Source organism: Anabrus simplex, chromosome 1 (genome assembly GCF_040414725.1).
Source record: "Anabrus simplex isolate iqAnaSimp1 chromosome 1, ASM4041472v1, whole genome shotgun sequence".
Lineage (NCBI taxonomy): Eukaryota > Metazoa > Arthropoda > Insecta > Orthoptera > Tettigoniidae > Anabrus > Anabrus simplex.
In genome coordinates, this window is record NC_090265.1 from 1,395,279,887 (window position 1) to 1,395,300,963 (window position 21,077).

General features: G+C 40.3%; 1 protein-coding gene across 1 annotated transcript in view; it reads left to right on the forward strand.

Moving 5' to 3' along the window:
* LOC136859459 (synaptogenesis protein syg-2-like) overlaps positions 1 to 21,077 on the forward strand; it is a 633,890-nt gene that overhangs the window by 428,300 nt on the left and 184,513 nt on the right. The window lies entirely within an intron of this gene.

Here is a 21,077-nt window from a genome sequence, read left to right on the forward strand (position 1 = left end):
TAAAATTGGGAAACCACGAAAAACCAACAGTGGGGTCCGAACCCATTTTCTCCTGGTTGCAAGCTCACAGCTGTGCGTCCCTAACCGCATGGCCAATTCTCCCGGTACTCGATTTTCTCATCGCCAAATAACACTAATTAATTTTCTTGTTGCGTTACCACATTTCCTTTAAAACTTCACAGTCTTTAGAAATGAACTAGTATTTGGAAGTCTTGCAATCATATTATCCACTAAACCTTGAAGAAACTACTGTTGATTACGATAAAAAATCCCTGGATACTATAAATTTTCACGACCCTATTGTGCTCGAAATAAACATTCAGCGTATTAGGGGGTGTTCAGTACATATAGTAAATTAGAAACAAAAGTGGACATTAACATACTGGCGTGATCCGTACCTACAACATTCTGATTTCAATTCCAGTGCCCTTGTCTATTGAGCTGTGGTGACCTAGGTCATACGTGTTCTGTTGGAAATGATCTAACCTACTACTAATCGCCCGTTGTGGGCCAATGATTACTGAATTGAAAATATTGAATTTTCGCGAATACATTGTACTCGAAATACACATTCAAAGTATTACTGGAGTGCAGTACACATAGTGCGTACGGAAGAGATGTTGCGAACAGAACCGACACTAGTGCGATGCGAACCCACAACGATCACATTCTCCGATGGATTCATTAAATGTAATATGTTATTCTGTGAAGTATTTTAATGTCTCCCAATAAATTCTTCCAAGAATTACATGAAATGCCTAATAACTATTCTAACCTGTTGCCAGTAGTTTAACGTCGCAAGAACACAAGGAAGGTAGCAACCGTGGTTTGAATTACGGTACCGCTCAAGCATTTGCCTGATGTGAGAATGGGAAAACACAGAAAATCATCTTTAGGGCTGCCGACTGTGAGATTTGAATCCACTATCTCCCGAATGAAAGCGCACAGCTTTGCGACTCTCACCGCAAGGCCAACTCGCTGGGTACAATCGGTACTTGAAACGAAGAAAAGGAACTAAGGGTGGTGAAGAAGCGAATCTACCTAAGATTCTTGTGAAGAATTACGGGAAAAAATTCGAGATCACTAGTTTTGTTGTCCACCTTTCTGGTGTAATGATTAGCGTGATTAGCTGTCACCCTCGGAGGCACAGGTTCTATTCCCGGCTTAGCCACGAAATTTGAAAAAGTCGTATGAGGGTTGGAACGGGCTGCACACAGTCTCGGGAGGTCAAGTGAGTAGAGATTGGTTCGATTCCCTCCTCAGCCATCGTCGAAGTGGTTTTCCATAGTTTTCCACTTCACCTCCATGCAAATGCCGGGATGGTACCTAACTTAAGGCCACGGCCGCCTCCTTCGCTCTTCCTTGCTTGTTCCTTCCAAACTTCCCATCACTCCACAAGGCTCCTGTCGAGCATAGCAGGTGGGGCCGTCAGGGAGAGGTACTGGTCCTGTTCCATAGTTGTATTCTCCGACCCAATGTCCCGCGCCCCAGGACATTGCCCTTAAGCGATAGAGGTGGGATCCCTCGCTGAGTCCGAGGGAAAAGCCGACTCTGGAGGATAAAGCGATTAAGAAAGAAAGAAAAATAAAGACTAGATTTGTTATTTATAATAATAATAATAATAATAATAATAATAATAATAATAATAATAATAATAATAATGGTAATAATAATAATAATAATAATAATGAAACGGAAGAGAAGAAGAATAAATCAGATACCACGTGTTGCTAATTTCATTTGACATTATTTAGGATCACTGTGTATCAATTTCTACGTTCTGTAGGGAATGGTAGAGAAAATAGAGCTCTGTGACTGATTTGTAATTAGTTTTGTCGGGCAAACATGGAATTTCACCAGAAATGTTTGCATTTTGACATCGTTGTACATGGAGTGCTGAATTAACTTATTTTCTCCTTCAAAACCTCGACTACCTCTGCCAGGTTTGAAGCTGTGATATTTTCAAGTGTTATATGTCGGCATTTCGACATGCTCCGAACAGATAGCTCCTCAGTTGATCTCACGAAGTTTGATGAGCCCGTTCCATCCCTCGGTCTAGAATTATTACTTTCAATTGTTCCGGAATCGAAATCGAAATCTGGACTTCTAGGCAAGAGGCTGTTAGGTTATCCCTACATCTCAGAGCTGCATCACAGATCTACAGACAAACAACTTTCTCTTAATGATACTTCTTCCTGGATTTTTCCCTATTACCTGGTATCGGCACATATATGGATTAAATGAAGTTTTAAGGCCTGATGCTCATCTTGACGCCACATCTATGCGGTAGGATGTATTCACTATTATTTCTTAGGTGCCCGGCTCCATAGCTAAATTATTAGCGTTCTGGGTTTTGTTCGAAGAGGTCCCGAGTTCGATTCACAGCCGGGGTGGGGATTTTATCATCCATTGGTTAATTCCGATGGTTAGGGATATGGGTGTGTGTGCCGTTTTCACCATTAGAATTAATCGTAAGTAGGGCCCATTCTATCAGGCGTCAACTCGAAAGACCTGATATTATTATTACTATGGTGGTAGTGTGATGGGTTGCATGAAAATGTATATTAAGGCGATCAACACCCATCCCCCAAGGATATAAATATTAACTAAAAGTGACTCAAATCACTGGTTTTGGCTGGGAATCGAACCTAGTGACCTTTGAACCGAAGGCGACTACGCTGACAATTCAGGTATAGCGTTGTGCGTTATATTTAAAAGCATTGTTGCAAATGAAATAATATTGGCCCACCTTTTACTTAATTGCAGAAGACGCTCATTCGCAAGATAGAACGCCTGACTACGTAAGTCAGTTAATTGAGAATAACAGAAGAAAGAAAATGGAAATGGATGAAAGTACCACAAACTGGAATTCATCCCATTCCATTTTCACTCTTCAATTGTTTGGTTGTACTTTCTCTTAAAACAATAATAACAACCACCAGTCTGCAGCTAACGCGCTCGTCTCCTAAGATCGAGGTTGCTGGATCGAATACTGGCACTAAGTTGATATTTATAAGTGATTAAATACGACAGTCTTGTGATTGTTCCGTTTAAGGGTTCACTTGCTCTCGACAGTAGTTTCAAGTAGCAAGTGTCGATGAGAACTGTCTTCGAGCAAGTGGCTGTGCGGTTTAGGTCACATAGCTATTAACTTGAATTCAGGAGATAGCGGGTTCGAAACCCACTGTCAGCAGCCTTGAAGATGGTTTTCCGTGATTTCCCCTGTTCACACCAGGCAAACGCTGGGGTTGTACCTTATATAAGGCCACGGTCGCTTCCTTACCTCTCCTAGAACTTTCCTTTCCTATCGTCGCCATAAAGCCTATCAGTGTCGGTGCGACGTAAAGCAAGTTGTAGAAAAAACTGTCCTGAATTTGCCTTCGGGTATACATGTGAAGGAAGGGTATAGTGAGGAATGCGGCATAAATGAATGCAGTGATGGATTCATTAAATACAATATGTTATTCTGTGAAGTATTTTGGTGTCTTCGAATAAATTGTTCCAAGAATTACATGAACGGCTACTTTTCATAATAAATTATCAGTAAGATAAGAAGATAAATAAGAGGGGTCACTTCACTTCCACTTGATAAAACAAACCAATGTTTTTCCAAAAATACATTAAGTTTAGCATAAATACAACCTGTGACAATACAGTTCGGTGAATAGTCCTGTATTACCAACATAGATGAGCAATGCACGGCAGTGACCTTACTGTCCTTCGAAATAGTCCCCTCCCATAACTATGAACTGCTGCGATCGGCGATACATGTCCTGGAAACTTTGCAAGAAGGCTTCTTTTGGGATGGTGTTCAAACGCCTCGTCACGTGTCGTTGGATGTCAGGAATATCTTCAAATCTCTTTTCTTTCAAAGCGAGTTTGTGTCGTGGGAATAGGCAGAAGTCTGTAGGATTGAGATCTGGCGAGTATGGGGGATGCACAAGTTGAACCACCTCCTTTTTTGCCATGAACTGTTTGAAGATATAGGCTCTGTGTGGGCGAGCGTCGTCATGGACAAAAAAACATGAACTATGTTGTGCCTATTGGGGTCGTACCCTGCGTAGACGTTTCGTGAAACGGATCAAAATTTCAATATACCGTGCAGCATTCAAAGTCCTTCCCTCAGGTAGAAATGCCTTGTGGATAATACCTTGACTATCGAAAAAGGTGATGAGCATCGTTTTGATGCGAGACTTTTCGGCTCTGACCGTTTTCCGACGAGGGCATCTCGGAGAACGCCATTCCATGCATTGACGTTTCGTTTCAGGGTCGTACCTGAGACACCAGGTTTCATCCTCAGTGACAATACAGTTCAAGAAATTTGGTGTCGCATCCGCCGTTTCGACAAAACCCCGTGAAGCCTCTAAACGTGCCGATCGTCAGTCAAGTGATGTAGCACAAGACTAGAACACGTTTTCCTCTTCCCTAAATTCTGGGTAACGATTTGTCGCACGGATTCAGGTTAATCTGCAGTTCATCCGCTATCATGCGCACAGTTAATCGCCGATCGTTCGTGATTAATGTCCTCTCCTTCTCAACGTTTTCGTCACTGACGGCGGTCGCCGGTCTTCCGCTACGGGGGTTGTCAGAGATACTTTCCCGGCCGCCCCAAAAACTGGCGAACCACTCGTACACACACTTCAAGGACAGTGCTTGATCTTCATAAACACGTATAAGCATCGCATGCGTTTCTTTCGGTGTCTTGCCAAGCTTAATACAAAACTGTACATTGATCTTTTGGTCGTTCATGTTCCTGTTCACAGTTCAGAACCAAGGCACTCAAGCACGCACTGTGTCAAACAGGTCTTACACAGCACACACACGATGCTCAACTGAATAACGTTGGGAGCAGGTGGTCAAAACCTGCTGCTACGCAGGTGGAGCGTTGTGTGTCGCCAGTGTTGCCGAATCGACCGTTCTGAGTTCATTCACCGAACGTTATTGTCACAGGTTGTAGACTATATCTTTGCACTACATCATTAATGAAAGGGACTTTTTCTTAGTATACTCTTCAAATACAACGATTTACCTATTATTTGTGTATATACTGTGAGGTGTGAAGTATCCGGATAGATTGATCTACTTGAATGCAGTCGATTTACCTCCTTTGACCATGCTTTTGCCAACCACTTTTGTACAATACTCCCTTTCGATTTAATAATACAAATCAGAATATTTATTAATATACTTCCACTCCAAATTAATTATAAGAGGGTTGTGCAGGTGAGTAGTTGTTTCACAAAGGCTTGAAAAAGTATTACACTATAGAACGAAGATATATATATATATATATTTGTTTGGGCGATGACGATACCACGTATCAGACTTCGTGTTGAGTGAAGAATGTTACTTTCCAGTCTATTTCCCAATTAAGCTTCCTGAGTCTATTCTTCCGCCTCTGAAGGGAAGGAGGAGGGTAAGGAGAAGATGGTAATATTCCACGTTGGTACCACTAACGTCAGGCAAGCAGGAATAGATACTAAAATAGTTGGGGATATGTGAGATCTGGTTACGGCAGCACGGAAGCAGAGATTATTACCAGTGGGATACTGTGCTGGAAGGATACCGACTAGAGTGTGATTGAGGATATTACAAGGTTGGAGGAAATAAGATTGAATTGATCACCCAGTTCAATCTCTGCAGAGACATGAAGTTCTGGCCTGTCGAAGCAGTATGCCTTCTTCCCTGATCCCGGGTGGTGAGCAAGCTCTCGGTGAGGGTTACCCTTCATGAGCATGGCTGGTTTGGAAGACACAATATTGCTACTTAAATATTATTCATTCATAGAGTAACATGAAAAATATGGACTCGAGCTGCAGCACACATTGAACTATAACTCAAAATCTAGTAGGTTATAAATCAAGTATTTTTAAATATAACAGGAGATTAGATTTATAAGCTTTTTCTTGTTAAAACCTTCTTGTGCCGGTTCAAAAATTCCACCCGAAGAGTAACTTGCAATCTAATCTAGTATAAACATTTCATGTATATTTGTGTTGAACAGCACTGAGTAGTTCTGAGGAAGACAAACTGGATCTGATTCCACAGCAGTCCACTCAGGCACAACGCCAAGCATTAGTGTCCACATCATGAACAGGGAGAAGAGACCAGTTGCTACACTAGTTATGTATCTTTCATGGCACAGAAGCAAAGGGCCTCCAACTGCTCTGCTAAAAACACAAATACTGTAAAGTCATCTATCATCACTGCGATCGTTACAGGATTCTCCTTTTTTACTTTAGTTCTTGATACATATTTTCTTTGAATTATGGGTTCATTTTTATGAATCAGCAAGCATCGAATATATATTGAATTTTATAAATAAACTGTTATGGGCCTGAGGATTCCCTTTGAATATGAAAAGAAGTCCACGTATGGGGGTTGTATCAAGAATGATATCCAGTAATGTCCATTTCGCAGCTGAATGACATATTTATTCTCAAATATAGCTCAAGGCTTTGATCCTTCCACCATAAATATTGGAAACAGGAATTGTTGATATGTTCTTTTGTCACGACATCTGTGTGTATGGAATATAACGAGGTGCCGAATAGCTACAAGGTGTTCGATTTTATTACAGATCGTCTTGCATGTTGACACATTTTATCACACTATGTCTGAAGGAACTGTAGACAGTTGTAAATGAATGCCTGTTTTGTATATCCAATGAATTCTGACATGGCGACGTGAGTTCTGATGTTTTTATTTCGAGCGATGGGATTGGAAGGACTAATAGATCCTCTATGGAGGATAACCTAAATGTTCAGCGAAGAATAATAATTATGTAAATTGTTTCACTACTGTTATACCAAAAGGAGAGATTCAGCTTAATCCACAATGTCTGTGTGTTAGGTCATCAGCCCAGAGGCTGGCTGGATCCTCAAATAGCACCACCAACGTTTATGCGGTTATAAGGAAACCCGAAAAACCAATGGCAGCACCAAAATGAGGCATACTAGGCAAGATAAGGAGTGAGTTAGTTTGCCATTGCTTTCCTCACTGGGTCAGAAAGTACTATTGCAGCACGACTGACCCTATGAGCAGCACCTTTCATAATACCCAGATGCACTAGTCATGCTCCGAATGTCATTACTCAACACTACCAATACCCCAGCAGCTTCCATATTGTCACAGCCATGGATGTTGACTGGGACTTGGGTGGAAGCTACACTTTACTCTGGCCTGTGCCAAGAGATGGATGCAAAAGTACTGTATCCATAAGGCAAAATTGTAAGTATGCCGCTTTCTGATAATGATTATCTAAATAATATTTATGCACTGGAACAGCTGTTACTTTTGACATATTTAATTCCTCAAAATAGTATTGTCATTCACTCTTTCAGCTAATTCATTGAATGGTACTCGTATTACGTCAGCTAATTCCCGGTTATTCCACATAATGGTATGGGTACTTCCGTAGTAGGCCCTGAATTCATTGCAATAACACTGAATATAGTACTACCGATACTGGAAAAGTAGTAAAAATTATTGCAGAATTACTGACCTTAGAAGCAGCCAGTCCTCTAGATACAGTTAGCAGAATAAAATACGGAAGTTTACCGATACAACAACCAATCGACTTTTTTCCGCACTTCAAAAATCCAACCACCTCTGCCGGGTTTGAACCCGCTGTCTTGGGATGCAGAGGCCGACACTCTACCACTGATCCACAGAGGCAGTTATTGCTCCATATGTAAATAAAGAAAGTAACCCATCAACGATGGGTACAACAGCTACCGCTAGTTGGAAATAAAAATTAATGTCCCATTTTTCTACTAAGACGTTCCAAAACTGTGCGGAATAATGATAATAAGAGGAGGGAGAAGAAGGAGAATATATTTCTCTTCATTTGACTATTCCTTGACCCGTGCAGCACTTGTAAGGCGGACCCTCCGACGAGGATGGGCGGCAACTTCGGTGCATAAATTTCATGATGTTGTGGGGAAGGATAGTGTTGTATGCAGTGTATGAGTTTAAGGGGTATTGTCAACAACACAAGCACCCACTCCCCGAGCGAAAGGAATTAACCTTTAAATATTAAAATCCCCTACCCGGGTCCCTCTGATATGAAGGCCACTATGCTGACCATTCAGCTAAAGTGCCAGACTTGAGGCTATTACTATTATTATTAACTGCAAGTAACAGAATGTGAGTGCGATTTAAGATACATAGATTGTATAAAGGTCCATCTCCTTGGCTTCAAGGTCTTCGGTTTAGAGAGACCCGCCTTCTATTCCTGACCAGGTCGAGGATTGCAGCAACCTCTGGTTAATTATTCTAACTCAGGGACTAGATGTTTGTTCGTATACACTCCTCTTCGAATACACACAACACAACACACTGCCAACCATAGCAGAAACGCACAATATTGATTAATTTCCTTCACACAGAGTGGCGTGTAGAAGGGCAACTAACCGTAAGGAGGATCAATACCTCATGTGCAATAAAGTTCACACCCGTGTGGGCAATAGCGGTGGCAGAGGGAGAAGATTTTTCAGGTTACTTTACGTCCCACGGACAGAGATAGGTCTTATGCCGATGATGGGATAGGAACGGGCTAGGGGTGGGAAGGAAGCATCCGTGGCCTTAATTAAGGTACAGCTCCAGCATTTGCCTGATTTAACAATGTGAAAATGGATTTCCAACCCACTATCTCCCGGATACCGGATACCTGCAGCACTTAAGCGACTGCAGCTATCGAGCTCGGTAAGAAGAAGATTCGCTGCAATAAAGGATACATTGAAAAAATCAAATACACTGCCTGTCAAAAAATGTTAAGCACCCAAAAGGAGTGGTTGAAAGTGAACGTGACTACATATGCTGAGACTATGTGTCTTTATTGAACTGATTAATATATGGGTGAAAGAGACTAGGCCGATGGCAGTTACAGGTGGAATGTTGGCGCCAGTTCTGTAGGGAATCGCAACGACTCCTCCATTCCCCCCTCCACCCGGGGCCACAATGCATGCCCTCATGTTGTTTGGAAGGGTGTCAAACAGCCTTTGGATCACCTCCTGAGGCAATTCGTGCACAGTTGTTGCAACTGTCCCTCCAGATCCGTAGGTTGGTACTGGGACGGAGTCCCTCTCCAATGTCATCCCACACGTGTTCAGTGATGGAGAGGTCCGGGGATCTTGCTGGCGACGGGAGAACCTCAACATTCTCTAGGCAGTCCGTGGACATGCATTATCTTGTTGGAACACTGTCCCAGTGTGCTCTGCCATAAGGGGTAGGATGTGCGGACTCAGAATGTATGTGACGTATCGCTGTGTCGTCAGTCTGCCGAAGCACTATAAGAGGTGACCTGAACGCATATCCTATGGCTCCCCACATTATGACGTCAGGGATTACCCGTGTGTGTGTGTGTGTGTGTGTGTGTGTGTGTCTTTCCACAATATGGGAGGATCTGACCTCTGCCGTCGATGGCGCAAAACCCGCAGACAATGGTCATCGGAGGTTATGGAGAAGTAGAACTCATCACTGAATATGATGCGACGCCAGCCGTCTTCTGCCCATGCCTCTTGGGCAAGGCACCACTCCAAACGCAGGCGTTGGTGTTCTGGTGTCAATGGCAACCGACGCATGAGGCGGCAGGACCCCAATCCGGCGGATGCGAGTCATCGAGACACTTTGCGGGAACGCACAGGATGTTGCAGAGTCTCCAGTACATGTTCGTGGATGGCGGATGCCGAAGTTACGGGATCCCTCAATGCTTGGCCCACTATACGACCGTCCTCCCTCGGAGTGGTGTTTCTTGGTCGATCTGAACCTGCTCGACATGATTGGGTGCCCTCATGTACCCACTGAGTCCAACCCTGGGCCGCTGTGACATCTGAATGGCCCACATGCCCGGCAATTGCACGATACAACCAACCAGCTACATGCAGACCCACAATGCGGCCTCTGTCAAATACTATCAGTTGGTGAATAGGCTGTCTAACTCGGGTGTTTCGTACAGTACGATGTCCTCTCTGCACGTGTTGCTGGACTGTCTGACTCACAGCAGTTGGCTTGTAACAACTTATCAACAACAGGACGGTGCCATCACGAATGCACTCTGGTGGGCGTTCAACATACTACAGATCCTTGTATATGTAATCACTAGCTGATGTACCCGTGCTTCGCTACAGGATTCTCAGAAAGAGTGTCTTAGTAATCATTACAAAACACGTCAGGAGGAATGTTGCGATTAAAAGCATATTTTATCATATAAAATACTCGATCGAATGAAAAACTGCACATTTTCTCACTTTTAACGAACAGCACTACGGTGCCGATCTAACAGCCCAAAGTCCCAGTGCTGGAATGACCAGGCCACAGACATCCGTGAACACTCCTCTGCCATTATTTATGTAAGTGTGCACAGTGCTCATTCCAATCAGTGCTACAGAGTTGGGAGTAGCTAGAATGCTATGATGAACTAGTGTGTTACGTACGAGTAGTATCAGAAAATTTATGAACCAGAGGAATGGCATGCTAAAGAAGAAAGTTATCTAACTCCCTACTTACTTCCCGCCAATATTCAGGCAGGCTGTTATACCCGGTACGCCCGGGCGAATTGGCCGTGTGGTTAGGGGCGCGCAGGTATGAGCTTGCATCCGAGAGATAGTGGAATCAAACCACACTGTCGGCAGTCCTGAATATGGATTTCCGTGGTTTCCCATTTTCACACCAGGTAAATGCAGGGACTGTACCTTAATTAAGGCCGCGGTCGCTTCCTACCCACTCCTAAGCCTTTCCTATCCCATCGTCGCCGTTAGACCTATCTGCGTCGGTGATACGTAAAGCAAATTTAAATAATATTCTATAAGCACATAGCACATCACAACAAACAATGGTCAATGTAATGTTATTGTTGACCAATTTTATGAGCTTTCTATATTGCACGCCTTCACATTTAGTTTTCTTTCGACTCTGTGATGTTATGGCGCCTTATACAATTATTTATAGCGTAGAGAGTAGTTCCTTATTACCCGACTTCACATACCCTACTAATTTTCATTCAGCTCTGTTCACCCATTTTCTCATGACTCGGTGATGATATGGACTTAAGCAACAAAAATTCAAATTCATGAATATCTCTGTTATCATAGCCGGTACGGTAAAATGTATAAGGCATACATGATCGGAAAGTAGTATTTATCGACAGGACCACTAATAACATCAATATTTAAGAAGTAATTTTAAGCCTTCCCCTAAACTACCATTTCACTCAGCGTGAATTTAATGATTTATTGCCTAGATTGTAGCGACTTATTCCCTGACTTTGCATTCCGATTTGCATTGAGATAGTACCACTAATGACGTAAATATTTGAAAATTAAATTTTAGGCCTTCCCCTAAATTACCATTTCTCTCAGCGTGAATAAAATTATTTACAGCGAAGATTGTAGCGACTTATTTTCCGACTTTGTATACCGATTTTCATTAAATTCTATTTAGCTGTTTCCCAGTGATGGGTGTACATACATACAGATAGACAGCTAGACAGACAGAAATTACGGAAAATTAAGAAGTGCATTTATTTGTTACTGTAGACACGACCGATACAGAAATACCATATTTTTTAAAATTCTGAGCAATGTACAGAGAAAACTCTTATTTTATATATATATGTAGATTTACTCATATATCAACGGTATACATGTATACTAAAATGGGATAATATTGGACCACTCCTTCTGTGTGCTTAACTTTTCTTGTCAGACAGTGTAGGGCGAAAATTACTGGTTTATAGTGACATAATGCCTCTTACTATAGAGATGTATATATTTAATACTAGAAAGGTGTCAGGAAGCTCAAAATGGTCCCTTGAGTATTGTAGAATTACTTCGGTCGAGGAAATAACTGAAGCGTTCATTTCATTTGTAACTATTAAGACAGGGAAGTTCGTTTTCAATCGAAGCTTGTGGTTCCGACCCTCTGTTAGATTTTTCTTCCAGAAGGAGATAAAGTAGAGCGAGTGTGAGACGGACGGCTGAAGTGTGTGCTTCAAGGAGTGAGCAATAACGCTCGCACGTGCGCTGGAGTACAGAAGACGACTCAATATGCTGGTGTCGAATTATAAATAGACTAGTAAACCAATATATTTGAACGGTTTCCTCACTCGGCACTTGCAAAGGTTCATATGGAAATGTAATAAATCAGATTTTTTAAAATGGTGAAGCTTTAAACGCAATACATTGTACTCGAATATCACGTAAAAGCCTATTAGGTTTTACTCATATAAATTTCAATAATAATAATAATAATAATAATAATAATAATAATAATAATAATAATAATAATAATAATAATAATACCGTGTGAGTTGGGCGTGCGGTTATTGGCGCGCAGCTGTGAGCTTGCATCCGGGAGATAGTGGGTTCGAAACCCACTGTCCGCAGCCCTGAAGATGGCTTTCCGTGGTTTTCCATTTTAACACCATACAAATGCTGGAGCAGTACCTTAATTAAGGCCACGGCCGCTTCCTTCCGACTCCTAGGTGTTTCCTCTCCTGTCGTCGCCATACGACCTATTTGTGTCTGTGCGACGTAAAGCAAATTGTATTATAATAATAATAATAATAATAATAATAATAATAATAATAATAATAATAATAATAATAATAATAATATTCATAATAATAATAATAATTCGGGAGATAGTGGGTTCGAACCCCACTGTCGGCAGCCATGAAGGTGGTTTTCTGTGGTTTCCCATTTTCACACCGGGCGAATGCTGGGGCTGTACCTTAATTAGAACCACGGCCGCTTCCTTCCCAGTTCTAGCCCTTTCCTCTCCCATCGTCGCCGTAAGACATATCTCTGTCGGTGCGACGCAAAGCCAATAGCAATAATAATAATAATAATAATAATAATAATAATAATAATAATAATAATAATAATAATAATAATAATAATAATAATAATAATAATAATAATAATCGTAATAATAATATTTTTGAACGGGAAAGCTGACATTGAAAACATTGAGAAAGAGGAACGCAAAATCATAACAAAATTTCTAGGCCCAACTTAGAGGCAGACAGAAAATCAAACAACAGACAAATATTTACAGTGACATTAGATAATGCATGCTGAGATTCTATGGACATATTAAAAGAATGCATCCAGACAAATTTACAAAAAAATAGTCGAATTCTATGAAAACAGGAGTAAAGCCAAAACAGACACAATGAAATGGATTGGTGAAATCAAAACCGATTTGAAACAGGCAGATGTCCAAAACAGGGCAATCTTTAGATCCAAAATTTACAAATGGCAAGTTGACCAAGAGGAAAGACCAAAGTAGAAGACAGGAACAACCTGGTCTGAGGGCAGAAAGGAAGCCCACAGTAAAATAATGTAAGAAATATGGACAGGAAGGAAGGCAAATGCACGCCCATAAGTTCTTTGTGCAGTGCTAACGGGTTTATTAGCACAAATATAACAATAATAATAAATCCTGTATTGGGTTAAGTAGCTAAGATGAAGATGCGCTGCTTTTCTGAACCCAAGGTGGTGGGTTCTAACCTCGCTCAATACGGTGTTATCTGAAGGTTCCCAAATACGACAGGCTCGTGTCTATAGATTAATCAGCACGTTAAATGAAATCCTGAGAGAAAGAATTGCGGCACTCCATTGTATCAGTAAAACGTACAAGTAGTTAATGGTATGTAAAACCAACACTAATTTTGTGTGGCGATTTCTTATCTGGTGCAACCCTCTCAAAGCAGACCCCCGACAAACGTTGGAGGCGTCTACCATGTGTTATTGATGTGGAACGTAATGTTCCATACAGGGTCTATCTTATGAACGCAGACCGGGCGCAGGGTGTTTGTTCTCTGCGCTACGGCAACTGCCTCAGCCCAAATTACGTCGCACACGGGCGCCCTGCTCTAAGCATGTATACAATCTTATATGAAATCTTACCTTATAAAAGATGCTGGAAGTGTCATTCTTCATATTGAGGGACTTCATGAACATCAACAGGATTACCTGCACACCAATAGCAAGTGTTATGCCGGTTCACACGCCCTTTAATATGAAACCAGGCTTCATCCGAAAAGAACACAAGCTGTGGGTCGAATAAACGATCATTCAATTATGCAAGATACCACTCAAAATATCGCACTCTTATGGGTCGATCAGCAGGTTTTAAACAGAGGGCCCGTGTACACTGTACGGTTTGATGCAGAAGAAATTGCAACCCCTAATTTTGCTAATTTGTGAGTAATTTATTTGGTGACTGTTCAAGATTCACATCTATGTCGTCTAGCTTTTCCTCTGTTAAAACTGTTTATGATCGTTCATGCTTATATTGAGCACGAAGGCAGTAGTTTCAAAATTATTTGCAATTACGTAAATCTGTGCTCACCAAGAAATCGCTGAACAAATGCACCGCGTCCCCGTTCAGCCGACTCGTACTTAAAAATAAATTTTACATACGAAAATACGGCGTTACAATGATAGCAGTCTCACCATGTTAACAGCTGAGATTCAGATTGGCTACTGATCCTAGTTCGAACACGTGCACGCTCTTTGCAAGGTCAAGAACTATGCGCGCGCTACCCGTGCAGCTGCTTTGGCCTCGGAGAGTAGAAACGCCGCTGGACGGTCTGGATTTATGGGAGAGTCCTGCATGATACATGAGTGATGAACTGTTGAGGCCAGCACAGCCAACGCCTCGTTGAAAGAGAATTAAAATCCTGAGATCCAGCCAGGAATCCTTTATATTCAGATACATCGTGAACGCAGGTTGACAGCCACACAACGCATACCGCGTAGTTGATTCACTCGATATATAACCCCTAATATCGTACATGATCATAATATTGTAACAGCCGGTAATACTGTAGTTTCGAAAGTATCATGGTTACATTGATCAATAACCAACGATAGGACTCGAGACGTGTGATAAATGCGTTATGCAGTGAATCCGTAAAGCAATGCTCTTTACGTGTGAAATAATAATAATAATAATAATAATAATAATAATAATAATAATAATAATAATAATAATAATAATAATAAGAGCTGACGATCGATTAAATATTTTGATCGGTTAATCGAATGACTTTAATAGATTAATCGGGCGATTAATCGAATTTTAATCGGTTTCACACACTATAACTTCGAGAGAAACACGTGGCATGAAATATTTTTTTATAAATCGATATACTATAAAGGAGACGTGCCGGTACTTTTTATTTTTAATTTTAATTGTATTGGTGGCATGCAAGTAATAAAACATTTAAAAAAGCAGTTATGTTAATATTTTTAATGAAAATCCACAGCCTGTTTCCATTCATTCGACTGGGTCGAGAATGGGTTGAATGAAGCCCTCATCTAGCGGCGAGGATAGGAAATGTGCCGGCTGCCGAAGCCTGTCGCACTTCTCTGGGGCAATGATAAATGACTGACAGATGAGATGAAGTGTTAATGGAGAGTGTTGCTGGAATGAAAGATGACAGAGAAAACCCGAGTACCTGTCCCACCTCCTCTTTGTCCAGCACAAGTTTCACATGGAGTGACCGGGATTTGAACTACGGTAACAAGTGGTGAGAGGCCGGCGTGCTGCCGCCTGAGCCACGGAGGCTCTGTTAATATTTTTAACATATTCCAATATTGGTAATTTAATGGTAAAAACGTTTGAACTTCTGAGGTTGACAGTTACTTACAGTCACACCTCTTTGCTCCAGGATTTCAGACATGCTGACATGTTCAGAACTAAGAGCCGCCCTTCTTTTAATAATCAGATTTCCAGCATCACTGAATACACTCTCACAAGAAACTGAAGTAGCTGGAATGCAAAGCATTTGTTTTCGCTATGCGAGCGAGATGTGGAAGTTGTACTGAATGTATTTTCCACCAGAGGGTCTGCGAAGTCATCTTCCAGTTCCACCAACGACTTGTAGACTGCAATCTCCGTCTCAAGTGGTATCGAACTTGAAACCAAAATCACACGATCAGAATCCTGTTCGTCTTCGTCGGTTTCAAAATTCAGGTTCTTCTTCTTCTTCATCATCTTCTTGCTGCACGGTTTTAATGGAACTTGAGCTCCTTCCACGACCCTCTCCGAAATTCCTTCCCACACGGATTCCGGTCCTTCTTTTTCAATACATCTGAGATATTTAAATATTGGATCAAGAACAGTAGCTTCCTGATAGGTCTTCAAATTACAACAATCATTCATCATTGTTAACAAATATTCTACAAGATTCCTTTTAAATCTAACTATGTTCCCAGGATCAATATCTGAGCAACGTAAAGATAATTTCAAGCTTGTTACCGCAGGCAATACAACACTACCTGGAGGTCTGATATTTATTTATAAGCGTGGCTTAAGACACACAATCATTTTTTCTACCATCTCCCATTTAATCGTTTATAGGGGTTTGATATAAAATGACTGGGTCAATAGAACGTCCATAATACAACTTTTAGCTATCATAAGCCTCTAGAACATAAAATAGGTGCTATTCCATCGAGTAACTAGGCCCTATTTTAATTTACAAACATCAAGGCCTTAATCGTTAAGTTTCTTATCAACATGATTTTCTAGATTAAAAAAAAAACCTGTGTTGAAAATGTCCCACTACTTTCCTGCACTTCGAAAGTAAAGTTCTGATAACAGCATCATTGATAGCTTTATTTAAATTTAAATGTAGAGTGTGGGCTGCAGACGGAAAATGGCCGAACATCGCTCCTTCACATCCTAGAACGATATTCTTTGCATTGTCAGTGCAAACAGCGCCTACTTTATCTTCAAAACCTCATTACAGAACTACATCTTCAAACTCTTCAGTGCAGTTAGCGGCATTGTTTTTTTTTGTTACAGGTTCAATTTGTAATCTTGAGTTATGGTATTTTCCAAATTCGAATCAATCCAGTGAGATGTAACCCCCAAGTAGCTACGGTCAGGTATGGAAGACCAAAAATTCCACGTGAGACTAACAAATTTTGCAAATTTCAGTCCGTCTAATAATTTTAACCTTTCAAAATCATACAACTTGTCAATGTTTTTGTTACCGTGTCTCTAGAGGGAAGATGGTAAGTGTGAGAATTGAGAGCTTCTTGTAAAACCTCTTCTAGAACATTAGCCCACGCTTTTCAGTAGCTGCTTATCGCCGCTCTGGCAATTTCCTGTCCTTCTGCCCACACGATTTCGATTTGCCATGTCTTTGCATTATATCTTGTGGGATACAGCGGAACCGACCATGACGCTGCGTGACATCCTTGTGAACTTCATAAACAGTGAACGTGAATATATTCAACCCTCTACCCTTCCTGCCTTGAAATGTGGCGCCGGCTCGAGACATCCCAGGGTCGCTGACTGGGTACTACCCTCAGAGATATCTTCAGATATTATAAACTAACCTTAAAATTAATCAAGCGGGAAGGATAAAAGAGAAGAAATAAAATAATTAAATAAAAATCCGAATGAGAACATTTACGAAGGCAAAATTTATTGAAAAGGCTAAACTTTGGCAAAGCAAATATACTTCTATACAAACAATAAACTCTTCGGACCAAATATCGTTCACAACCTCTATCACCCTCGACTATAAAATATCAACCTCATGACTCATAGATTTCAAATCCTTCTAAACACATTACTTCATCTTTATTACAATTCCCTTTCATCTTATTCATCAACTCTACTTCAGTACTTCAAAAATTTTAATCCAATTCCATTCCACTCATATTTTGGTACCACCATATTTCAAAATTTTCAATAATAAAATATTATAATAATCTATCATCATGACCTTTGTTAATTTGTCAAAGTACCTTTCTAAAATGTTAATATAACCAAAACTTCTTCCGTTCATTCTTTGAATACAAATTCGTATTTGCTCTCCATACCTTTAAATTATTTCCTCACCATATTATAAACCTTGTAGTTACCATTTACTAAATACCAAATTATTTATTTAAATACACTCTTCAAAATGAAATGTATGAGGCTGTGTAAATTCATTAAGCAACATCCGCCGTGTAATTCACAACTCATCTTTTAATTAATTAAATCCATTAAATTCATTATAATTTACAAATTCGCAGTTATCAATGTCGGTATAATTGTTACCTTGAAAATCATAAATTTATCCAATCACGTTTGTTAGATTTGGTAATTCAATCCAAAATTTTATATATCATAAAATTATTCATCACAAATTTTATATAAAAAATAGTCCCTAATTTGAGTCCGAAACTATTTAACTTATTCTTTCTCAGTACCATCCTCCCCTCATATAATGCTGATAATATGGAACGCACGCACGAAATCGAAAAGTAACCCTGACATAAATAAAATTAATTTACCGATTCATTAAAATGATAAATATCTCACATATGCTTAATTAGCTGTTTTATCATACACAAAACATATGCCTACCCTGTAGCAAGAAACCCTAAACTATAATGTTAAATACATCTTAACCTACACTGATTCTACAGACAATGGGATAAACCTCATTGCCGCAAGTATAAACAACCATCGTGAACTGAATTCAACATCACAAGAAATATTGCAACTGCAAAATCAAAATTTGCATTGCCCACATATTGAAGAACATATAACATAAACAAACACAACATAATTTCAATCATATAGTCACAGGGAAAATCATTATACACTGGCTCGGCCGGGCATCGAACTCCGACCCTCAACATGGCATCATTACAGTGACCTATCATTATGCTTGCCGCAATAAACTGTCACGAAATATATCTGTTATTAATCAATTTTATTGTGCTGTCCTAAGTTCTCCAAAACAGAATTATCTAACAAATGACTGTAATATATTTTACTTATAAGACCCTACTACAGCTACCATAGCTTCTCTAATACACAACACGCCGTCCCGGTCTGCTGCCTTATCTCACACCCGACTCGTTTCATTGACACGGCATTCTAATTTGTCCGCACCCACTTAATATTCTCTCTCTCTCCGCTCTAAATGAAGCCATATGTTTCCTCCACAATATCTGCGTATTCTTACTCTCGGTGCGAACAGTAACTAATTATATATGACACTCTCAATACATCTCATTTTGTTCCATCTTTCACGTATATTTGTACTACCTTTTCCATTCAACATTCTCGGGAACACATATATCACTATGCCGGTATTTTACATCAGTGGCGTTGTACAATATCATTGGTTCGACCCTGCGGTTGGCAATCTGTGTCTTAGAGGTCCCTGCTTCAATACTAGCTAGCTATATTCCGGATAAATTAATAGAATGACACTTTATTTCCTACAGCACAAAATTTTAATTCACTGGTTAGTACTACCTGTTACTTACTGATGACATCTATTTCAAAAATCCCACTGTAATGTGCCGGAAAGATCAAGGTTCGAAACTTTGGCCATGGAAATTTTCTTGATGAACTTTCATGCGACATGCCAGGTTAATCTATCTATTCCCTCTAACTAATCCTTACTGATACCTCCTACATCATTAAATATTCACACACGCACACGCTAATATTTGCTAGAAGATCACGCACTGAGAAGAAAACAAAAAAAAACCATGTTTCACACCCGTAATGGAAGATCATTATTTACACACATTATTTTCACACTCGCGAAGACCATATTTTAACACACGCTAATATCACAATATGTACACCCCCCTAGGCATCAGCATAAAATAAACCTTAAAAAAAACCTAACTATCCTTGCTACAGTACTTAAAAAGGAAAATAAACGAATAATCATGCATTAATTTATTTACAGTTAACAGCTAATCATGCACATGCTAGATAATGAATCAGGGTACTTATCGACTCGGCGACGCTCCATACTCAGCTCCACGGCCTCATGGTTTCAGGTCGGCCCCATGATGTACTTAAGCCATCATGCTAACGGCCTGAGAACCTGAACCCATACCATTCTCCACAACCATGGTCTTCACTCTTGTTGCTTTCATGAAATCACACGCTCATCACTTCTTACTACACTAAAATACATATAAAAAAACACAGATATAGTTAAATTATTCTAGCACATACACTTATTCACAATTGTAATATACACTTTGTCTCTGCTTTCCGCGAGTTTACACGTGGCACTGCGATGCGTCCTTGTTTGATCTCGCTCCGATCCTAATTTTCCAGTTAATGTTGTAAAAATTCACCTTCTTGAATTTACAAAAATTTCGGTCATTATTGAGTTAAATGCAAAGTCTATCGGACCCGTAGTATCTTCGACAGCTAGTTATTTGATAGGAAATGCTCTAGATTAGGGTTCTCGTGAACCACATACACGTACGTCCGACACGTTCAAATTTCCGTAGCAGAGTGCCTCTTCTCAGCGGCACGCGTCTCCTTCATGCACGCTGGATCTTGGATAGTGAGCTCGGGGAACCCCATCAACAATGATGTAACATCCCGTCACATATGCCTGCGATTATTTATTCCAATAAATTGTTGCAAATACGCCGTCTTTAATTATTGTTCTCAAAATGGTTTAATCTTGTTTTCACCTTATCCCCTGGTGGATTTAATTATTTTAGAAGTCAATTATGCGGCACCCATCTTTAATTTACCCCCATCATTCCAAAACCTGCTCTGCTGCGATTCGCTGCCTGAAAATGTTGCCAACTTAAATCTGGTGACTTTGGTCATCACACCTCATGGAATATTCCAATGCTTTCCATTTCATCATAAGATGACCTTGACACGTGGAACTATCTTTAAACCTGGGCAAGCGAAATGGCGCCACACATCCGGCCTATAATGTAACTGCGGCTATTCCCTCATATGCCATTTTTTTAATTTCTAATATTTTTAAAGACAATGATATGAGCCAATTGGGCTCATCTTTCCCCCACTTTCTTTTTGGAAAAATTACTGACAAAGGATTTTTCCAACCACACATCTTCCAAATATATCATTGTCTTTCCATTATTTACTTAACAAATCCAGATTTTAGACTCAAATTTTCTTCCTTAAGACGAGTATTATTCATTGTTAACTTAGTAACCACCTTCTCCATCATTCCTCTTAATTCAATTAATTCTTCACAGGCACATTCTCCGCCAGAACTTTCGTTTTCATCCATTTCTCCTCTTGGCATCTCGTAT